Below are 14,025 nucleotides of genomic sequence, written 5' to 3'. Positions count from 1 at the left end.
TCCTTCTCTTCCTCCTCCTCCACCTCCTCCTCCTTCTCTTCCTCCTCCTCCACCTCCTCCTCCTCCTCCTCCCTCCTCCCCCCTCACAAACTCCCCTCGTCACATGGTCACGGCTCAAGTTTTGCAGGACGTCAAACTTCGCTCCGTCGAGAACCAGGAAGTAGAACTGGTGGCTAACAAAGCTAATTGTAGCCAGGCTAACGCTAACCAACTGATCGTAGAAGCTCTTCCAGACAACTATGTGTTTGGTGGCGTTCTTGACAATCTTGCTAACGCTGATATGAAGCTAGCTGAGATAGGATCTGAGAATTCAATCTTTAATCTCAATGAAACTGAAATAATCGCTGATTTAAAGGCTAATGCTAGCTCTCAGATGTCGGCTAATACCGAAGAAAAGCATCCAAGACAAACTGAGACGAGCACAACCAACCATGAGTCAGCTGATGCTAAAGAAAGCCTACAAGATGTTAGCGCTGCTCCAGACGTCCAGTCCAATGAACAAGAGTCAGATGCTAATGCTATGCTAACAAACAAACACATCCCTATGTCTGATCCCTGGGACAAAACGCCTGATGAAAACCATGTTGATGCAGTTATTCAGCATCTGTCTATTCAACAGGAACAAGGTGGCGTGACAGTTTCAGATGCTAAGCTAACAGAGCTAACAGAGCTAACAGAGAAAAAGGGAAACGCAGGGAATGTTTGTGACGTGGATTTGACGTCGTCTAATTCTCTCAGAGGAAGTGGAACAAAAACGTGGAGTGAAGGTCGTCCTCAGGAGCTCTGGTCCTCAGAGAAGCTTTGCATTCTGGGTCACAGAACATCTCCTGAAGTCAGACCAGGACCAGGAGGCTGGAGAAGCAGTGGTCAGACCACAGAACCTCCTTCTGGGTCACAGACACCAGCAGAACACCTGACGGACAGTTCTTCACCCGTTAGCGCCCCCCAAAGGCAGAAGCCAACAATTTTGCACAAAAAGCCAGTCGTGTCATTGACCTCTACCAGAGAAACCACACAAACATCTGAGACCACCACAGGAACCAGGACCTCAGGAACCACGGGTTCTGTGGAGAACTGTGGTTCCTCAGGGATCATGGAGATCTCACCAACACAGAGTCCCAGAGGTTCCTCCATCGAAGGAACCGTGAGCACCGTGGACCACAGTCGTTCCTCAGGAAACGTGGACTTAGGATCTGCTGAAGGTCGTGAACGGATCATCAGGACGATGAAGAACCACGAGATGATGATGTCATCGTTGGCTGAAGATGAGGAAGAGGAAGAGGACGGAAGGACAAAGACCATCGTCCTGATGACGTCATCTACAAAGAAAACATTAAGGAAGAAGAGGAGGAGGAGGAGGAGGAGGCAACTGCTGATGATGTCATCAACAGTGGAGCCCTCCTCCTCCTCCTCATCATCTTCATCATCATCATCATCTTCATCATCTTCATCTGGTGACGAGAAGGACGCGACCACGACGAACGACCCAGAGACCAGTGACTCTGACTCCTCCCTGCAGAGTGAACCATCCGATGACGGCCCACAGGGGGAGCTGTCACTCCCAGAGCTCCTCATACAGGAAGCAGAGGAGGTGAAGGAGGAGGTGAAGGAGGAGGTGAAGGAGGAGGTGAAGGTCGCTCCAGCTGCAGAAGGTAAGACCTCCTGACGCTCACGTCCAGAGTCTCTCAGATTATCTCTGACGTTTCTTTGTTTTCTCTGCAGTTGGTTTGTTCCTCAGCGTTTGTGCAGAGAACCTCGTCTGTGAAACATCGACCTCTGAAGATCTGTTCTCCATCATCCACAGGTGAGGAACATCATCATCATCATCATCATCATCATCATGACCTTTGACCTCTGAACCTGTTTCTGTAACATATTCTGACCAAGTCTGCTGACTCCTCCCTCTGCTGCTGTGGAGCAGTGCACTATGGGAAGGCACAGCATGAGTGCAGGGGTCAGGGTTCAGCTGCAGGTAAAGTGCTAACGTTAGCTTAGCTTAGCAGAAACCAGTTTGATGTCTTTGGTCCTGACCTTTGACCTGTGACCTTTGACCTTTCCTCTGTCACCTGAGTTCCTTCTCAGTAGAAACTTCTTGTCTTCCTTTGTTCCTTCAGACCTTTGACCTTTGACCTGTGACGACCTTTCTTCAGGTAATTGGTCTTTGTCTGTTTCCCTCAGATCAAAAAGGAAGATGCTGGGAAGAAAGTATTCAGCGGAGGATAAACATCGCCTCACATCCTCCTCCTCCTCCTCCTCGTCTCCTCCCCCTCCTCCTCCTCACTTGGTACGACCTCCTGCAGCCTCCAGGAGTCAGAGTCAGGTCAGGAGTTTCAAAGCTCTCCTCCTGAGGAAAGGTGGTCGTTCTGACTCGTCCTCACGGACCTCAGCTGTGGAGCGGCTTCGCAAAGTGGTTTCTTCTTCTGCTCCTGACCACCAGAGTGCGCCACCTCCTCCTCCTCCTCCACCTCCTTCTCCTCCTCCTCACCAACCTGAAGTCAGCTCCTCCTGCACCGTGGACACACCAGCGTCTCCATGTGGTCAGAAGCTCTCAGTGATGTTGAGACACGATCACCTCCTCCTCACCTCCACCTCCTCCTCCTCCTCTCCCTTCCTCTTCCTCACCTCCTCCTCTCCCTTCCTCTTCCTCTCCTCCTCCTCCTCCATGCGACCTCGCTCCCTAACTCCTCCCTGTTCCAGCCGCCGGCGATTTGCCGCTCGCTGTCGCCTCTTTGCCGCTCCGATGACGGCCATCTTTGAAGGTGATGACGAGGAGGAAGAAGAGGAGGTTTTTGTGGAGTCAGCTGGAGGAGGAGGAGGAGGAGGAAGAGGAGGAGGAGGAGGAGGAGGAGGTAGAGGAGGAGGAGGAGGAGGAGGACAGGGATTGGTGGAGATTTTCTGAAACTTTATTAAGATAAGGTGGATTTGACAGGAAGTGGATGTTGTGAGATCAAAAACAAACCTGGACTGGACTGTGATGAACAGACTGGACTGGACTCACAGACCTGAACGTCTTCAAACCTTCTTCTCTAAAGACAGAAAACTACAGAAGCCTGAAAAGGACACGTTTGTTTGTGTTTTTGTGTTTAACAGATTAATGTTCAAATATGCAGTGCACAGCAGTGCCACTAGTAGTCGCAGTTTAGCACGTATGCCAAATCGAACAAAAGTGATGACAGCTAATGCTAGTCAGCTAGCATGTTTATTGTGGTTCTGAAAGACTTCCTGTCCCTACAGAACGACTTCCTGTCCTTACAGAAAGACTTCCTGTCCCTACAGAACGACTTCCTGTCCTTACAGAAAGACTTCCTGTCCCTACAGAACGACTTCCTGTCCTTACAGAACGACTTCCTGTCCTTACAGAAAGACTTCCTGTCCCTACAGAACGACTTCCTGTCCTTACAGAACGACTTCCTGTCCTTACAGAAAGACTTCCTGTCCTTACAGAAAGACTTCCTGTCCCGGTGAGATTACATGTTGCACCTTTTAAGGAAACAAGTTTGTTGCTTTTAATATTTTAATATTTTTTAAAGCGATCGTAAACTTCTCTCAAACTAGTGTTTGACGACGTCTTTATTTTACGATCTTAACGTTATACATTATAATGAATGATAATGTTTTAAAATAAGAAAGTGGTTCTATTTGAAGGTTTGTGTCACATCAAAACTTTATTGATTATCTGATATTTTTAATGATAACGTTCATCGATCATTTTCTCTTCTTTTGTATTTTGTTTTGGTTTCAATAGAGAAAAGACTGGACTGGACTGTAATCTTTTAATGTTTATAAAGTTGCTTTAGTTTCCATGGTGAAATGTTAAAGCGAGTTCTAAACAGGAAACTTTATTATTTCACATTTAGAACATAAATATTTAACTTTAACGTAAAATGTATAAAATGTTGCGACACATTTATGTGTAAATAAAGCAAAGTGTTTGCAAATAAAGAGAAACTGAAGCAATAAAAGACAATTTCAACTTATTTTAATCTTGTTTTTATTTAAAAATAGACGTGAATGAAAAATAATATGATGACGTCTGTGTCTTCAATGGCCACCAGGTGGTGCTGTTGGCTGTAGATGGAGGTCGTGTCTGAGTGAAATGTCAGATCTTTGTGTCTCAGTGGTTCAGAGCCTTCAGGAGGTTTTCAGAGGGAGTTTCCACGTCTTCTGATCAGCTTTCACAAGTTGTTCCGCTGGTTTCACGGTTCTTTGACACATTAAAATGTTTTGGAGGAGTTCCAGCTGAGCTTCTCCAGAAGGTTCCACATCTTTTTGAAGGAATGTTTGTGTGTTTGTGTTTCAGGACATGGACTCATGTCTGTGGTTTGAAGATGTTTCTGTGTTTTTCTCAGCATGTTCCTCAGGAGTTTGATGGTCTTTGATGGTTCTCAGGAGGTTCCAAAAGTTGTTCCTTCATTACTGAGGAGGTTCCATTTAGAAGGTTGCTGTTGAGCTCCTCAGAGTGCGGTAGTGGAGGCTCCAGGTCTTTTAAACATTCTAGAAGAAGATGGTGATCAAAAGAGTTTCTCCTGTCATCTGTGAGGTTGTTCATGAGGTTCCAGATGTTCTACGACATTGCAGATGTCCACTCTGAAGGTTTCTTTTTGAACTTCAAGAGTTTTTGAAATATTCACCAAATATGTTTGAAGACACCTCTGGAGCTTGAGAAGATGTTTCTGTGTTGTTTTGACATGTTCCTGAAGAGTTTGGTGGTCTGTGATGGTTCTCAGGAGGTTCCAAAAGTTGTTCATTCATTCCATCGATGTTCAGAAGAAGGAGTTCTAACTCCTGGTGGTTCCACATCTGAGAAGAATGAATGAGGAGGTTTCAGGGATGTTTGAAACTTCTTGCGTGTGAAGTTTCTCCAGATGTTCTTGGTGATGTTCCAGGAGGTTGTGGAGGTTCTTGGTCTCAGTGAGTTCATGAGAAGGTTTGAACGTTCAGATTCTTGAGATGCTGAAGAATCTGTTGAAGGAACTTCTCTTTTTTACCTCATTCATGTTTTTAATGAACAGATGTTTTTGAGTCTGAGTTTTGTTTGTCGTTCAGACTCTGAACAAACACTCAGTGTTCAGAAGAACGGCCTGCAGTGTGTGTGTGTGTGTGTGTGTGTGTGTGTGTGTGTGTGTGTGTGTGTGTGTGTGTGTGTGTGTGTGTGTGTGTGTGTGTGTGTGTGTGTGTGTGTGTGTGTGTGTGTGTGTGTGTGTGTGTGTGTGTGTGTGTGTGTGTGTGTGTGTGTGTGCGTGTGCGTGTGCGTGTCTGTCTGTGTGCGTGCGTGCGTGCGTGTGTGTGTGTGTCTGTATGTGTGTGTGTGCGTGTGATGTCATCATCGTCTTCATCATCTTCGTCACTGTTTTAATAAATATTTTGTGCAAAATTAAAAAACAACGGTCAAAACCAAAAGTCCAGAGTGAAGCAGTGACTGATTCATCGTCTTTGTCCTTCAGTGACACAAAGTGACCACACGGGGCAGCAGCTGATCTTCTCTGTGGACTTTGGTGTGGGAGAGTGAGTGCCATCTCTCAGTGACCTGAGTCTTCACTTGGTTTCCAGGAGGTTGAGCAGAGTCCAGATGTTCTTCAGAAGGTTCCTCACGTTTTTGTGGGTTCTTCACAAAGAACCAGGTCTTCAGAGTCAGTTTAACATCTAACATCTTCAGGATCTTATGGACTGTTCTCATCTCCAGGGTCGAGGGTTCCACAGACTCTTGACAAGGTCTAATCTGTTGAAGAGTGAGGAGATGTTTGTTGGTTCTTGAGAAGACGTTCTTCATTCTTGGTTCTTGTGGACTTTGATGCAGTGATTCACTAAAGATCTTCTAGATCAACACGACCATAAGTTCATGTCGGTTCCTCATGAGGAGGAACCAGAGCTCCTGGAACTTTGATCCATCTCCACAGGTGAACTCTGGAGCGTTGTGAGGCCCCAGCAGCAGGGGGCGCTCACCGCGAACACACACACTGAACTGTCCCTTTAGCTCCTCACAAGAACCGCCTGCAGTCTCCTCTTCGGCCAGTGGGGGGCAGTCACGCGCAGCTGAGCGCAACAGTGTAACTGTCATCTGTCAAACTTTCTCCAAGTCATCACCGTGCACGTGCGCAAACACGCACGCACGCGCCTCTTCCCTCCTCCTCCTCCTCGTGCTCTTGTATTTCCGTGCAGAGGAGCAGGAGGAGCGCGCGCCATGCGCACACAGAGACGCAGAACCTGATCCAGAACCTGATCCAGAACCCGCAGCCTCCTCTGGACTTTATCCCGGACATGAGCCGGTCCGCGCGCGCAGGGAGGACCTGCTGAGGATGAAGCGGATCCACATCAGAACCGAGTCCGTCTAAGATGCTCACGAGACCCGCAGCGAGTGAGAACTCAGAGAGAGCGAAGATAAACCGGGTCAGAGGAACCGGAACCAGGAGGAGGAAGAGAGGTGAGGAACCAGGACCTGGTCCAGGTCCAGGTTCTGATCCAGGACCAGGTCCTGGATCAGAACCTGGTCCTGTAGTCTGAGTCAGATTTAAACTTTGAGTCAAAACTGCGGTTTGATGTTTCATTTAAAAACTGATTCTAAATGAGTGTGAATGTGAGGGTGAATTCTTCTGAATGTGAGGGTGAATGAGTGTGAATGTGAGGGTGAATGTGAGGGTGAATGTGAGGGTGAATGTGAGGGTGAATTCTTCTGAATGTGAGGGTGAAATCTTCTGAATGTGAGGGTGAATGAGTGTGAATGTGAGGGTGAATGTGAGGGTGAATTCTTCTGAATGTGAGGGTGAAATCTTCTGAATGTGAGGGTGAATTCTGCTGAATGTGAGGGTGAATGAGTGTGAATGTGAGGGAGAATTCTTCTGAATGTGAGGGTGAATGAGTGTGAATGTGAGGGTGAATGTGAGGGTGAATTCTTCTGAATGTGAGGGTGAATGAGTGTGAATGTGAATTCTTCTGAATGTGAGGGTGATTGAGTGTGAATGTGAGGGTGAATGTGAGGGTGAATTCTTCTGAATGTGAGGGTGAATGTGAGGGTGAATGAGTGTGAATGTGAGGGTGAATGAGTGTGAATGTGAGGGTGAATTCTTCTGAATGTGAGGGTGAATGAGTGTGAATGTGAGGGTGAATGTGAGGGTGAATGAGGGTGAATGTGAGGGTGAATTCTTCTGAATGTGAGGGTGAATGAGTGTGAATGTGAGGGTGAATTCTTTTGAATGTGAGGGTGAATGTGAGGGTGAATGAGTGTGAATGTGAGGGTGAATGAGGGTGAATGTGAGGGTGAATGAGTGTGAATGTGAGGGTGAATTCTTCTGAATGTGAGGGTGAATGTGAGGGTGAATGAGTGTGAATGTGAGGGTGAATGAGTGTGAATGTGAGGGTGAATTCTTTTGAATGTGAGGGTGAATGTGAGGGTGAATGAGTGTGAATGTGAGGGTGAATGAGTGTGAATGTGAGGGTGAATTCTTTTGAATGTGAGGGTGAATGTGAGGGTGAATGAGTGTGAATGTGAGGGTGAATGAGGGTGAATGTGAGGGTGAATGAGTGTGAATGTGAGGGTGAATGAGTGTGAATGTGAGGGTGAATTCTTTTGAATGTGAGGGTGAATGTGAGGGTGAATGAGTGTGAATGTGAGGGTGAATGAGGGTGAATGTGAGGGTGAATGAGTGTGAATGTGAGGGTGAATTCTTCTGAATGTGAGGGTGAATGTGAGGGTGAATTCTTCTGAATGTGAGGGTGAATGAGTGTGAATGTGAGGGTGAATGAGTGTGAATGTGAGGGTGAATTCTTTTGAATGTGAGGGTGAATGTGAGGGTGAATGAGTGTGAATGTGAGGGTGAATGAGGGTGAATGTGAGGGTGAATGAGTGTGAATGTGAGGGTGAATGAGTGTGAATGTGAGGGTGAATTCTTTTGAATGTGAGGGTGAATGTGAGGGTGAATGAGTGTGAATGTGAGGGTGAATGAGGGTGAATGAGTGTGAATGTGAGGGTGAATTCTTCTGAATGTGAGGGTGAATGTGAGGGTGAATTCTTCTGAATGTGAGGGTGAATGAGTGTGAATGTGAGGGTGAATTCTTCTGAATGTGAGGGTGAATGAGTGTGAATGTGAGGGTGAATTCTGCTGATGTGATTTTACTGCCCTCTAGTGTTAATGAAGTGGTGAGTGTTTGATGTTTGAACATGGAGGTCAAAGGTCATGTGGTGTCCTCAGGTCCACAGTGATGATGCGGCGGTGGCCCCTCCTCTTCACGCTGCTCGTCCTGATGCTCACGGCGGGAGGCGGGGCAGGAGGCGGGGCAGGAGGCGGGGCAGGAGGCGGGGCGGCGGCGGCGCTGCTGCGAGGCTTTGGCTCGAGGGCGGACGCTCGAGCTCACGGCCGCGCTACGACGCAGCTGAACCGAGCTAAAATGGGGGCGGAGCCAATTAGACGGTCTCACCACGGGACGGGTCAGTACACAGGCGCCACCTACAGGACGCTGTGGGAAATAACAATATCATTTGCTTTTATCGTGAGCTTCTGATTTTATTTTAAAAAAGTTTTTGTGACGTGAGAGTTGTTCCTATGATTAACGCAATCAACGTAAAAACTAACGTAAAAACTAACGTAAAGTTTTTGTGACTAAAAACAAATGAGCTGTTTATCACAAACAATCACTGTTTATAAACACTGAGATAATTGAAAGAAAAACTGTTGGTGTAAAAATAACAAAAACACAAAGAGCTGTGTGTGTGTGTGTGTGTGTGTGTGTTTGAACACAAACAAACAAACAAACAGTGTTTAGAAAACTCTCTTTTCTCAGAATGATGACATTAGCTTGTCAGTTAGCGACTGTAGCGAACAATGCTAAGTGCAAAGTGACAGCATTTAACTGAGTGACCAATCAGTGAGTTCAGCTGCTGTGATGTCACAGTGTGATGTCATCATCAGAGAAAGTTGTTGGTTTTAAATTCCCTGTGTGTGTGTGTGTGTGTGTGTGTGTGTGTGTGTGTGTGTGTTTCAGACGCTCAGGCCAAAGATCCACGCTACAAAGACAAGCTCATCAGACACCTGACAGGTAACACACTGACACACTGTTCACTGTTAAAGGGACAATTCACACAGTTCAGTGATGAGAACGTGATCTAATATGAAGACTATGACACATGATCATGTCTTTATCTTCACTGTTAGACTGACTTTAACAACAGGAAACCACTCACTCTCTCACACCAAAGTCACTCACTCTCACACACCAAAGTCACTCACTCTCACACACCAAAGTCACTCACTCTCACACACCAAAGTCACTCACTGTCACACACCAAAGTCACTCACTCTCACACACCAAAGTCACTCACTCTCACACACCAAAGTCACTCACTCTCACACACCAAAGTCACTCACTCTCACACACCAAAGTCACTCACTCTCACACACCAAAGTCACTCACTCTCACACACCAAAGTCACTCACTCTCCCACACCAAAGTCACTCACTCTCCCACACCAAAGTCACTCACTCTCCCACACCAAAGTCACTCACTCTAACACACCAAAGTCACTCACTCTCCCACACCAAAGTCACTCACTCTCCCACACCAAAGTCACTCACTCTCCCACACCAAAGTCACTCACTCTAACACACCAAAGTCACTCACTCTAACACACCAAAGTCACTCACTCACTCTCCCACACCAAAGTCACTCACTCTGCCACACCAAAGTCACTCACTCTCCCACACCAAAGTCACTCACTCTCCCACACACCAAAGTCACTCACTCTCTCACACCAAAGTCACTGTTAGACTTTAACAACACACTCTCATGATTTCACCGTCTCTGCAGAAGCTCATAGAGAAAGTGTGTGTTTTTGAACTGAGTCACACACACACAGTGATGTTATCAGTGTGAGTCTGCACACACACACACACACACACACAAACACACACACACGTTTAGAGCTGATGAAGATGAGATGGTTCAGAGATAAGAGATGAAGATCTGTGACATCATCAAAGACAACAGAAAACACAGAGGAGGCGGAGCTACAAGTGAAGAGGAAACATTTATTCTGTGTGTGTGTGTGTGTGTGTGTGTGTGTGTGTGTGTGTGTCCAGGTCCTCTATCCTTCAACTCAAAGTGCAGGAAACAGTTCAACAGACTGTACCACAACACCAGAGACTGCACTGTACCTGCCTGTGAGTACACACACACACACACACACACACACACACGCACACACACACATAGCTGGAGAAGTTTGTTTAAGATCCATAAACAGGATAAGACTTGTCTGCTAATGCACACACACACACATGTTCATCCTGTTTTATCAATGTAATCATGTCAGACCAGCAGAGGCTGTGTGTGTGTGTGTGTGTGTGTGTGTGTGTGTGTGTGTGTGTGTGTGTGTGTGTGTGTGTGTGTGTGTGTGTGTGTGTGTTCTTGTACTTGCAGCATACTGAGGACCAGTGAGGGTTTTAACCAATAAAGTGAGGTCATTTTTACAGAGTGAGGACATTTTGGCCGGTCCTCACTTTGTTTTCATTGATATCACTTCCTTAGGTTGTTATAACATGCTATACTCAATTTGTCCAAAATTCAAATTTTGGACATTTTTGTCAAATGTTGGACCAACATTTTTTTGTCAAACATCTTTTTTCAAACTGTTTTCACATTTTTTTCAAACATTTTTTAAAAAATTTTAGTCAAACATTTTTTTCAAATTTTTTGTCAAACATTTTTTTCAAATTTTTTTTCAAACATTTTTTTCAATTTTTTTGTCAAACATTTTTTTCAATTTTTTTGTCAAACATTTTTATCAAATTTTTTGTCAAATATTTTTTTCAAATTTTGGACCAAACATTTTTTTCAAATTTTGGACCAAACATTTTTTTCAAATTTTTGACCAAACATTTTTTTCAAATTTTTTGTCAAACATTCTTTTCAAATTTTGGACCAAATTTTTTGTCAAACATTTTTTTCAAATTTTTTGTCAAACATTCTTTTCAATTTTTGGACCAAACATTTTTTTCAAATTTTGGACCAAACATTTTTTTCAAATTTTGGACCAAACATTTTTTTCAAATTTTGGACCAAACATTTTTTTCAAATTTTGGACCAAACATTTTTTTCAAATTTTGGACCAAACATTTTTTTCAAATTTTGGACCAGCAGACATGTTATGGTACTGCAACCAGTAGTTCTTTGTAGATGTCATTCATGAAGTACATATTTGTAATTGTGTTGATTTATAAAGTGGAAATGCTGGTCCTCACTTTGTCAGCACTTTTACCTGGTCCTCAGTATGCAGCAAGTACAAGAATGTGTGTGTGTGTGTGTGTGTGTGTGTGTGTGTGCTGCAGCTGTAGATACTAACCTACAGGAGCTGTGAAGGTTCATTTCAAAGGCAGGAGTGAAATGGAAAGTTCATCTCGGTCTGTGCTGTGAGCGCCCCCTGCTGCTGGAAACCATCTGAGACACAGGAGCTCACTTTAAGTGGAAACATGTTCACCAAAGTCACTCACTCTCCCGCACCAAAGTTACGGTGGCCCTGAGGTGCAAAACACAAACGCAAATCAAAAAACAAAAACGTTGTGAGTTAATGTTTTTGTGTTTTGTGATTTGCTTTTGTGTTTTGCACCTCAGGGCCACCGTACAAAGCCCATAGAGAAAACCAGTGATTTTAGCTCACAGGGACACAGGAGCTGCTGGTCCTCTGCTGCCTCGTGTGGTCACTTTGTGTCACTGAGTTAAGTCTAAAGTAAATATTTTAAAAGCTGAATTTGACAAATGAACTCATTGTAAGTTAGTGATGGAGGCAGCAGTGGATCAACAAGTGAGAGTGAGTGACTTTGCTGTGGGAGAGTGAGTGGTTTACAAATGTCTAACAGTGAAGATAAAGACGTGAACATGTTCTTAAAGACGTCGTAGACTTAAACTCATTTTTGTTCAGTGTGTCAGTGTAGCGCCCCCTGTGGACACCAGAGCTAAAATCACTGATTTTCTCTTTGTATTTTTATGAATATTTGTTAAAGATTGATAAACAATTAACAGGATTATACAAGCTAAATGCTAAGCTAGGCTAGCAGAGCCTGAGCCTTGTGACAGTGCCTGCGTGTGTGTGTGTGTGATAAACTCACTGTTGTTGTTTTTCCCACAGATTATAAACGATGTGCTCGTCTGCTGACTCAGCTCGCCAACAGCCCACGCTGCACTGAGAGATAGAAGGTGAGACTCACACACACACACACACTGAGCCGCAGGTCAAAGGTCACACACACACACACACACACATGATCAGTCAGACTCATACAAACATGAACTTGATGGAATTTTCCTTTAAGGCACATCTTTGATTGTGTGTGTGTTGGATCTTTGTTGTGAGATGAGAACCCGAGAAAAGTGGAGTTCACATGAACCAGCAGAGAACCACCAGAGAACCACCAGAGAACTAGCAGAGAATCAGCAAAGAACCACCAGAGAACCAGCAGATAACCACCAGAGAACCAGCAGAGAACCACCAGAGAACCACCAGAGAACTAGCATAGAACCACCAGAGAACCAACAGAGAACCAGCATAGAACCAGCGGAGAACCACCAGAGAACTAGCATAGAACCACCAGAGTACCAACAGAGAACCACCAGAGAACCACCAGGGAACCAACAGAGAACCAACAGAGAACCAACAGAGAAGCAGCAGAGAACCACCAGAGAACCAGCAGGGAACCACCAGAGAACCACCAGAGAACCACCAGAGAACCAGCAAAGAACCAGCAGAGAACCACCAGAGAACCAGCAGATAACCACCAGAGAACCAGCAAAGAACCAGCAGATAACCACCAGAGAACCAGCAGATAACAACCAGAGAACCAGCAAAGAACCAGCAGATAACCACCAGAGAACCAGCAGATAACCACCAGAGAACCACCAGAGAACCAGCAAAGAACCAGCAGAGAACCACCAGAGAACCACCAGAGAACCAGCAAAGAACCAGCAGAGAACCAGCAGATAACCACCAGAGAACCAGCAAAGAACCAGCAGATAACCACCAGAGAACCAGCAGATAACAACCAGAGAACCAGCAAAGAACCAGCAGATAACCACCAGAGAACCAGCAGATAACAACCAGAGAACCAGCAAAGAACCAGCAGATAACCACCAGAGAACCAGCAGATAACAACCAGAGAACCAGCAAAGAACCAGCAGATAACCACCAGAGAACCAGCAGATAACAACCAGAGAACCAGCAAAGAACCAGCAGATAACCACCAGAGAACCAGCAGGACCACAGAGAACCATGATAAACTTGAGGTTTTCTAAACCAGAGAACTTGATGAACACAGTGAAGTTGATCAGACCATGAGCTCAGAAGAACCATCAGAACCAGATCATCATCAGAACCAAAACCAAACTCATACCCAGTGACAGTATCACCTGCAGCGTTGAGATGCATGATGGGAAATGTAGGCCAAAGGTCAGCACCTGTTGACCTCTGTTGACTCTGACCTTTGACCTAATTCTCTTTCTCTCCTCGTCTCCTTCGCAGCGTTGCCGTGACAACGAGGAGGGGGCGGAGCTTCTGTGATGTAATGTCATCAGCAGCGGCAGCCAATGAGCGGAGGAGAGATCACAGTGTCTCCTCGTCTCCTCGTCTCCTATCAGCTGAAAACTCTTCCTGTAGTCTGATTACCTGTAGTCTGATTACCTGTAATCAGACTACATTCACTGACACAGGCTTTGAGAATGTTGTGTGGATTAAACGGCGCCTCCTGCAGGACAACAGTGGTTTGGAGGACGATGATCGCCGCGTGAGGACCTGATTGAAGACACCCCGTTTTCAGAGTATTAACACGTGTATTTATATTTATTATATTCTATAATAACTTCTTCTGTGTACGTCTTTAAAGGAGAATAAAAACACTTTCATATTTCTTTACGTTTACGTCGTCTCTCTTAAAGACACAGTTTAGCAGAATATAATCTATAATCTGAGCTAACATGGACCAAAATACAATGTAACTCAATGAAATGCTAACGCTAATGCTAGCTCTTCAGCTGGTTAAATGCTAT

This window comes from Microchirus variegatus (assembly GCF_963457635.1).
Source record: "Microchirus variegatus genome assembly, chromosome: 22".
Classification (NCBI taxonomy): Eukaryota; Metazoa; Chordata; class Actinopteri; order Pleuronectiformes; family Soleidae; genus Microchirus; species Microchirus variegatus.
The sequence above is the reverse complement of the archived record's forward strand: the minus strand, read 5'-3'. Positions refer to the sequence as shown.